The 10,219-nt window shown below is 37.4% G+C and overlaps 1 long non-coding RNA gene across 2 annotated transcripts; it reads left to right on the top strand.

Annotated features, from left to right (window-relative positions):
• Positions 1 to 1,100: 1,100 nt before the first annotated feature.
• LOC149640673 (uncharacterized) lies at positions 1,101 to 1,439 on the top strand. 2 transcript variants are annotated; one of them, XR_016372214.1, is made up of 2 exons: positions 1,101 to 1,281; positions 1,367 to 1,439. It is a non-coding gene; the product is annotated as an uncharacterized LOC149640673 (long non-coding RNA). The 2 variants fall into 2 exon arrangements; XR_016372215.1 differs by having other exon boundaries at positions 1,364 to 1,439.
• Positions 1,440 to 10,219: the final 8,780 nt, after the last annotated feature.

The following is a 10,219-nucleotide window of genomic DNA, read 5'->3' as shown; positions in this document are numbered from 1 at the left end:
TACATTCTCATTCTTGAACTCTTACTTCATATAAGCTTACTTCCAAAATAGTTTACCAAGTGTAGCTTCCTGTTGGATATTTTCTTCCTACATATCGGGTTATAAGTGAGGCAATAGAATGTGTTTCTCACATCTTGTTTCGAGTATAACTATGAGGGTAACTTGGGAGGCTTTAACGCAATCGTCGAAAGACACTCGTCTTCTTATGGAAGAAGGCAATGAAAATATTGCCACGTATTAAACAGTATATCTCGCTATAATATAGCCGACAGCGCCCTCTCACCCCAACATCTATTTTCGTCTTCAACCTTTAAAAGGTCAAGTATAACAATTCGCACCATAAAATTTGCACGACTAACACATTTTGAAATCCCAATATGGTTTGACATAGTTTCGAATTGAAAACTATCCATCATTTTACTATTCATGACTTATTTATTCTGAGAGAGCGGTTGCTCTCTTAGATAAGACCTCATACTGCGTTTAATGTATATGGGTGGTTTTTTGATTCGATGTAACTTTTTTCCTATCATGGTTACTGCTTTGAAAAATTTCCACTGAACTAAAATTCGGACCCTTAATATGTGGTTAAAATTTCAAAGAGATCCCTCCATTAGTTTTTATTATAGAAAATAAAGATGCTAAGGGTGGTTTTCATTTCCATAAAAAAATTCAGACATTTTGGCAAAAAAAAGGGAAATTTTCCCATAGGAATAACATGGGAAATGTTTCCTGTGATAGCCAAATGGTCTCGACCATTTTTTGAAGACTATTTATTCGATAGGTCTGAAAATGGTTTTAAATGAAAGGTTAATCATTTTTCTGGTGCCTTTCGAAGTTTTATTGAAAACAATTAATATTAAGTATTACTTTTTGTACTTTTAAGCACATACTTAAACTTACGACCTTTTATTCTGTTGGACTTACGTGGTGTAATCCTAGCTAAAATCATAGAGAAACGTATTGTTGGACTTACGCTGTTTTACCGCTAATAGAGCGAAGTTTTTTGTTTACTAAATGCGTCGTCCGCTCTGTTAATGGGCGAGCTTAAGGCGTATTTTTTCACTTTTCATCTAAAAGAAGGGGTTAATTTATCCCAATTTTATTTTATTCTCGTAAGTTAAACTTCATTATAATTTAATACAAAAGAATTTAAAGTTAAGATTTAGCCGATAATTTTTAAATTCACTGATTTCACTAAGCCTCGGTCAAAAGTTCAAGACAGGCTGATTGTACTATTGTAGACTAGAGACCAATTGGCCGTGTTGCGTTCGTTTTAAGGTGTTTGACCTGGTGCCATTGGCCAACGATAGCCGCTACTTAGGTAATTTGTTTAAATTAAATCAATTTTTGTTGTTTAAAGTAGATCAATGCAAACTACGCACAAGGGTTCGTTCCCTGGTTTCTCGACTGGTGCCGTCAGGCAACGGTCACCGCTACGAAGATACGATTTTTACTGGTGAAATAAATGATAGATTCAATCACACTATCACTAAACCCTGTCACCAGATCAACCAATATTTTTAATTCAGGTCCTTCCAATCATTTGTACTAGGTAACAATTGAATTATTAATTATTTTGCGCTCATTCTAACGTTACCTAAGAAAACAACAAACAATGGCCAGATTACCAACGATAAACGCTACAGAGATTATATCTGGTGCATGCGGTCAACGGTAACCACTGCGCAGATCATTTTGTTTGTTTAAATTAGTGGTAAAATAATTGATAGATTAAATCACACGATCACTAAACCCTGCTGACAAACCATTTTTTTATCCCGGCTCTTGCAATCATTTTTATTAGGTAACAGTTACGTTTTTAATTACTATTTATAACCGCTATAATTTAGAATAAAGGTTTTTGTTTAAATTAGATACATTTTTGATGTGTAAGTAGATTAATTCAAACTACGCAGAAGGGTTCATTCCCTGGTTTCTAGACAAGGGTTACCGCTACGAAGATCCGTTTTTTGCTGGCAAAATAAATGATAGATTCAATCACACTATCACTAATTCCTGTCATCGAATCAATATTTTTAATTCAGCCTCTTCCAAGCACGAAATTACAAATTAAAGGGATGTACAGTGTGTTAATTAATTAATATAAATTTTGGATAAATATGTAACACACTATCATTAGTAATTTCAGAAGAGAGGAAAAACGGTTCAAATTAATTTTTTTTAAATTTAAAAAGCAAATTTGGCTCAGAAAAAACCCAGCGCCAGAAGCCTGTCTTATAAAATTTTCACAAGATGATTCGTTCAAGAATGTCTAGAATTAAGTCGCATAGAAGTAATAAATATTTCACCTAAGTCAGCTGACTTGGCCAGGCAGGGCATAGCCCACTCGATCCATGCTCACGGACGCTGCTCTGCATCTTGCGTAGTGTTACGCGTGATCTAGTGGGCTATGGGCAGGTAAACAAATACGGGGCTGCCAGGCTGTCTCTTACACAATAAATGATACAGGGCAAATGATCAGTTTAAAAATAAAACCACGGGACAACAAAGAAAATGCAAGGGTAACCAGAGTCCAGACATTAACTCAAAAAGTTTAATTGTCCAATTCCTAAGTTTAGCAGACGACGTGGTCAAATATTATTATATAGCGCGAGCAGCTTGCGTCCATGAGCGCGGATCGAGTGGGCTATGCTTGCAGGAAGAAACTTTGTCCAGGGAGCTGTATTGTAGAAGGAGTAGAGACTCGTAGCTTCCCCTCTACTAAAAAGAGGTAGACCTTATTTGTCCATAAAAAGGGGGTATGAATTTTGACCCTCCCTCCAAACCTAGGCGAGCCAATGTAAACAATAAAGATGGTCGCGAGCTACGAACATTCAGGAGGGTTAAGCCATGGAGGAAGGATACGAGCTATGGGCTCTATAAGACAACTAATAGGCGCGCGGGAAGCCAAAAAGGGTCACGGTGGCGCCGCCAGACGGCGAGTAAAGTAACTAAAGTTCAAACAAATTATTGCTCTATAACGTGTAAAAAACAGGTATTTTTGGGTAAATCGGAAAAAAGACAAATTTCTAGCGTTTCCTTTATTATTTTTACAGTTAGGAGCGCTGCAATCAATAATTAACCACATGTTTCGATTTGTTGTTCCCGACATGGTTTTGAATTTTCATTAAAACTTTAGTTACTTTACTCGCCGTCTGGCGGCGCCACCGTGACCCTTTTTGGCTTCTCGCGCGCCTATTAGTTGGCCTCTCCTATAGAGACCATAGCTCGTATCCTTCCTCCATGGTTAAGCCTCGGTCTTTTGTGTATCGAGTCCGAGTGACGGGAGTTTCTCAACGGTTTGCAAATCTTATTTAAATTTTTATTTTTACTATTATTTCTATTTATATTGATTATAATATGGAAAATATTCAAAGAATTAAGCCGGGAAAGAAGAAATCGGACGCCTTCTTTAAAACACGTGACGTCAGAGATTGTTTACATTGGCTCGGTATGCGCGAAAATGTGCGTGGAGCACTAGTACGCTTATGTCTAGGCCCTAGAGGCCTAGTCTCTACTACAATACACATCCGTGCTTTGTCTCAGTTACACCAAAGAGAATATAGGGGAGGAGTTGAAGATCCCCCGCTCCACAAGGCTAAATTACATTGTTGCCCCTAAATTATACTAGTGGTACGAGGGAGTTTCCGGCTCAGTCGCGCCACCTACGATACCATTTAATGTCTCAAACGGAAATGCCTCGGTACTGCGCATTGAAGATGCGCAGTAGAAAAGAGCAACAAGATTTTCCCCTCTTTCCACTCCTCCCCTATATTTTCTTTGGTTACACCTTGTATTGGAAACCCCCATACCTATAGCGTTGCCTGTGTACCCCCACCTACGGCACCGTAGTCCTCCCAGCATCCTCAGCGGTTAGGTAGGGTCGTACACTCGTACTGGATGAAATTGTAAAGGGCGCCCCCTCTATCTTAAAATTAGAAGCTAGCTCTCATACAAATAAAATGGCGCTACGCGGCAGCATTTAGCAATCGCCTACCGAAGGGTAGGGGCGTGCGCGAGGTACATTGGGAGAGATACGGTGCCGTAGGTCGCACATCATCATTTGCAATCCATCTCAATTCCCTTATCCCTGGTTACACTGCTACAACGAAAACCAAATACCAGCAACATAAGTCCAAGCCAGTCATCTGAAAGACTCAAAACGATGACTCGGATTCTTCTGAATTTGAAATATCAGTAGAAATGATTCTAGATAGTTATTTTAAATATTTTAATGCTCAAAGCCAGGGGATAAGGAAAGGCCAAAATAATTTTATTATGAAAATTTGATGTTTTCAGTGATAAATTAATCTCATTGGTGATAACTGATTAACTGGTACCTGAAAGCATTAGTAACTAACTAGCAATATTAGGTCCCTTATGCTTATGCTCCCCTATATTTATGTTTGTGCTTAGTGCAGATTTTAAAAATGCAACAGTTTCTTAACAATCTTAATTAAAATGAAGACTGAAGGAACAGATATTAATAAAAAATGTCTTCGTGGACAAAGACTTGAAAAAGTAAATGATAAGAAAACAAAATGGAATGACCGAAGTAACAGATATTAAACTTTTTCTTTAAAGACATGATTATAAACATCAATTATTTGAAAAAAAAATACTTATCTTCGTGTTTTTCACCAAAATTACATTTGCCCACAAATTTTGTATCATTACATTTTCCATTCTTTTCAAAATGGTTCGTGTCAAAGATTTACTATATAACAGAAACATGCGACATCGTTTATATTTACAGCTAGATTTCCAGTGTAGACCATGATAGAAACAGTTCCTCGTTAGTGATATTTAAAAGGATTGCAGCTTTTAATTTGAACTACAATACGTTTTAATATTGGAAACTAAGCCCAATATTGAAATAAATACGCAGCCCACCATTTGTCGGTGTCCATTTACGTGTTTCGTGTTATACGTTTGCTCTACAATGTGTTCCTCATAGCGAGTTGAAGTCATACCAAACTTATTCAATCACAACTTTTAAAACAGTTCTCACGCACTCAATAATATACCAAAGGTTTTTTGTTCATAATGTCTTTTATCCAGATTTTAATGATTCATTTATAAAACATTTTAATTCATCGACCCAAAAAATGGGACCCAAATTGAATCGTGGTCGTATAAATGGAGGCGCAAAACCAAAGCACCCTAAAGCGACGTTTAAAATGTCAATCATGATGAAAGATAAAATTTCTTCCTTCGGTTGAATTTAGTCGTTTTAAACAACGTTTTGCCTTATAGTTCGAAAAGAGAAACCTTTAAAAATAACCCATATCCATACTCGGATATTTATTCTAATCCTTTTCATTCGAAAACTGTTAATACCACAAAGGATATATAGAATGAATAATCTGTCTTTCGAAAACAATGCAAATGTAATTTTGGTGAAAAAAACGAAGATAAGTATTTTTTTTTTCAAATAATTGATGTTTTATAATCATGTCTTTAAAGAAAAAGTTTAATATCTGTTACTTCGGTCATTCCATTTTGTTTTCTTATCATTTACTTTTTCAAGTCTTTGCCCACGAAGACATTTTTTATTAATATATCATTGTGTACCGGGGTACTATCCGGTAGGCTAAAGGTTTAAATCTATAATATTGATGATTGTAATCATGTCGTGCAAGTAAAACGCTGTAAGAGCGTTACTAACCGACTGATAGACATAGCTTTACTTTCTTACAAGTCATACAGCGACTTTGTCCAGTTCGATTGCATTACAAATTCAATGAAATGGAATAATCAGTCAAATAGCTACTGAGTAAAAGGCACTGAAAAAATTCACATTTGAGTGATAATACAAAACAACTTAGCTCATAACTGTATGATATAGTTTGCGAGACTGCCCCTTAACTAAGGTCCATTTATTGTTACTGCAATCTTGAGTATGTGTATCAAAGCAGGGTCTAGAGTAAAATTGATTTCTCAGAGGGTTTTGTCTGTCTTTATCCGCGTCGTAGTGAATCAAAATAAGGTTTTACCCCCTAGCCTCGTTTACAGATCGTAACCGATACCTCTTTGATATAAAAGAGCGTAGCTATTCCCCAGAGACGCTTCGCTCCTTTTTATCTATGACGACACCAGAGACTCAAAATCGACAAATTTCTCCTCTTCTTTTAAAGAGCGTAGAGTAAGACCTTTCCAACGATAATCTTTTTACAAGAAGCGACCAAGGAATATGTAGGAAAGGGACTAGCAGTATAGCATTGTGAATTGGTAAACATAGCTTTATTTTTTTGCAAAAGACATTTACCCGACGTTGACCTACACCATAGGTTTATAAGATATGTTCCTTAACTATGACACTACCTATACTTCTTAATGCTACTCTTAGTAGGATCATATTACTAGAGCTGTCCTAAGTCTTTGACATCACCTCACCAAGCGTCGCGTTACGAAATTCAATGACGTTTTACCTTCGTCACTTCATGACAAGCTCTCAGAAACCAGTCGCAAACTTATGGAAAACATCTTATGAACTTATACCTATAGCTATATAATTTCTGGTTTTTGCTACATCTCAATACCATATACCGATGTCGACTTATTATGGTCACCCAAATTTCCAAAGCACTAGGATTGCTAAAAATGACTAATTTAATGGTTCTCTTTAGAACTACATGGTGCGAGGTTTTAGTATATTTTGTTTTTGTTTTCGTGCTAAATCCTATGCGTTTATTCTCGCATAACTTCCATTTCGGGGTTAAGTTAGTGTCCGAGGCAGTGCCGTTTCATAAGCCTCTTCTCTGCAGGCCTTAATTTCCTTCCCAAGTGGGTTTAGTAGCTTAGGTATGCACGAAAATTGGTTCGTTGAAAAGTTTGCTTATACGGGGCTTGGGAAACAAATATGAATAATTCGTAGTGGGATAAAGGGCAGTTTGTAGTAGTAGGGAATAAACTGATTTGGGGTTTGGTAAGACGAAAACCGCCGGCGCCTAAGGGAGTCCACGAAATCGGATAGAGAGAGAGCATCAGATGATAGCAATTCCCCAATGAGGATTTGTTCCAACAACGAACCAGTTAGTCGAAGAAACATCAAAGGTTTATTTCCTTCAGACCGTAACTCTTCCCTCGTAGGAATACGCAGCTTATTTTACAGGGGAAAATCTTATTACCATTTGATTCAACGGTATGGAAGTTCACTACTTGAAGTGACAAGGACCTACATCATTTTATACCAAGAATATATCTAACAATGATAAAATGCAAGGAGCTCACTTTTTCATTTTAATATTAAATTTTTAATCAAGAAATGATAAGATTATTAGATAAGATAATAGTTTTCTGTCGAATATAGTTAATGTGCTGGAAGTAACTTAGCATGAACTAATTTTGGTTATGCGATGAGATTATTTTAGCTGAAATCGAAAGAATAAACATACTCAATCCCCAGATGCGTTGTTTACGTTTAATTCTTGAACGTGGAAATGTACTTCCTGCAACTAAAATTTAAGAACGTTACTCAAAAATGAACAAACAAAATCTTGTTAGCCCATCATTCTAACATTTTGTATTTTAACCTTACAACAACCAAATTAATCTTACATGAGAATGATTAATATACAGGGTGTTTCTGGAAAGTCTGGCACAAATTAACAGGCATGTTCCTTGGGTCAAAAGGACTCCGAAAGGTCCTATGACGTTTTGGGGTAAAGCGCTCCGTTGCGACGTTATGGGCTCTCAAAAGTAGGCCGAAAAACAAGGAGATTTTGCAGAATTATAGCACTAGTATTGTGGTTTTGATCCAATTGTTTTCGATTATTGAGCATAAGGCAATGGTCGAAATAAGTTCAAACCTAGTGGATGACCGTGAACGTGTTAAACGGCCAAAAGCGTTAATCCCTTTGTTTTTATTAATGATTGTAATTAAAGGTAAGGAAAGATATGGTTACTTGTTTGTTCAGATGTACTGGTAACTGACCAGTCTTTCATTCTTCATTTCAATTAGACGCATTCCTTTTACAATAATTCGAATGAACCCCTTAAATTTTACAATAATTCGAATGAACCCCTTAAATTTTACAATAATTCGAATGAACCCCTTAAATTTTACAATAATTCGAATGAACCCCTTAAATTTTACAATAATTCGAATGAACCCCTTAAATTTTACAATAATTCGAATGAACCCGTTAAATTTTATAATAAGGCGAATCGATTCCATTAATTTTACAATCATTTGAATCGAACCCATTACTTTTACAATAATTCGAATCGAACCCCATTACTTTTACACTAATTCGAATGAAACCCAATTACATTGTTCTACAAAAATTGTTCAAAATGGGCACCATCAACGTTTAAGCAAACTTGCGCGCGTTGTTTGAAAGGTAAGGAAAGTAGCTCAGATATCGGTTACCCTTTTGTTCAGATGTACTGGTAACTGACCAGTCTTTTATTCTTTATTTCAATTAGACGCATTACTTTTACAATAATTCGAATGAACCCCTTAAATTTTACAATAATTCGAATGAACCCCTTAAATTTTACAATAATTCGAATGAACCCCTTAAATTTTACAATAAATCGAATCGATTCCATTAATTTTACAATCATTTGAATCGAACCCATTACTTTTACAATAATTGGAATTGAACCCCATTACTTTTACAATAATTCGAATGAAACCCAATTACATTGTTCTACAAAAATTGTTCAAAATGGGCACCATCAGCGTTTAAGCATACTTGCGCGCGTCGTTTGAAAGATTCACGAACACGTTCGAAGACCCTTGGCGTGTTACGGATGCTATCACATCCATCAATTATCCTTTGTCGTAAGTCTTCGACATCGCGAACTTTACTTCGGTATACCAAGTCCTTGAGATGGCCCCAAAGAAAAAATCGCATGGGTTGAGATGGGGAGATCTTGCTGGCCACGCAACAGTTCCGCCTCGACCTATCCACCTCCGGGGAAACGCGACATAAAGATATGCTCTAATTTGGAGACTAAAATGGGGCGGTACGCCATCTTGCATGAACCACATTATTTGTCGCAGTCGTAACGGTACGTCTTCTAAAAGGTCCGGTAAATTGTCACGCAGAAAGGTCAAGTACGCCTCTCCATTTAGCCTCGGTTGCAAAAAAGTAAGGCCCAATTAAATGATCTCCTACAATTCCGCACCAGACGTTCAAACTAAACTGAACTTGATGTTTCATGACAGTGGTCGCGTGCGGGTTTTGTTGCTTCCACTCGTGATAGTTATGTAAATTAAGTATCCTGTCACGCGAGAAATTGGCCTCGTTGGAAACTAGCAAAGTACGCGGAAAGTCAAGTCATTTACCCGTGCCACAAACCACTGGCAGAAATCGACCCGTCTCGGATAATCAGCTTCGTTTAAAGCTTGTACCTTTTGCAAATGGTATGGTTGGAACTGATGTCCTCGAAGGATTTTCCAGACGAGTACATGGTTAACGCACAATTGCCGCCCGACGTTCCTCGTACTAGTTGTTGGATCATCTTCGAAAATTGTCAAAACGGTGTCCTCTACATCCTCGGGAACAATTTCCGCACGAGGTTCAGTTCAGGTCCCGACGGTTGAAGTTTCCCGGTTTCTCTCAAGCGTCTGTCGACTGCCGTAAATGTTTGTCGATTGGGAACTTGTCGTTGAGGAAAGTGCTCCTGGTACAAGCGTCGAGCTTCCACCGCATTTCACCGAGCCAGTCCATACATAAGATGAATATCTGAGTATTTTGCATTCGTGAAGTAGACCATGATTAGTTCCAGATAAGCTTCCAAATGTGCACGTACGCCATGAAGCACGTTAAGGTACACAAATTTAAGCCGTCTGTAAAAAACCTACAACTTCTGACGTTGAAAACAACCCTAATGTTTAGACCAACACAGAATAATTTGTTTTTAACGGAGGTGGATAGGTCGAGGCGGAACTGTTGCGTGGCCAGCAAGATCTCCCGATCTCAACCCATGCGATTTTTTTCATTAGGGCCATCTCAAGGACTTGGTATACCGAAGTGAAATTCGCGATGTCGAAGACTTACGACAAAGGATAATTGATGGATGTGATAGCATCCGTAACACGCCAGGAATCTTCGAACGTGTTCGTGAATCTTTCAAACGACGCGCGCAACTTTGCTTAAACGTTGATGGTGCCCATTTTGAACAATTTTTGTAGAACAATGTAATTGGGTTTCATTCGAATTATTGTAAAAGTAATGGGGTTCGATTCGAATTATTGTAAAAG

This window comes from Phalangium opilio, unplaced genomic scaffold (genome assembly GCF_054372755.1).
Source record: "Phalangium opilio isolate 3A_F unplaced genomic scaffold, DU_Popi_V2 ptg000093l_1, whole genome shotgun sequence".
Lineage (NCBI taxonomy): Eukaryota > Metazoa > Arthropoda > Arachnida > Opiliones > Phalangiidae > Phalangium > Phalangium opilio.
Note: the sequence above shows the minus strand (reverse complement) of the source record. Positions and strands in the feature narration are given on the sequence as shown.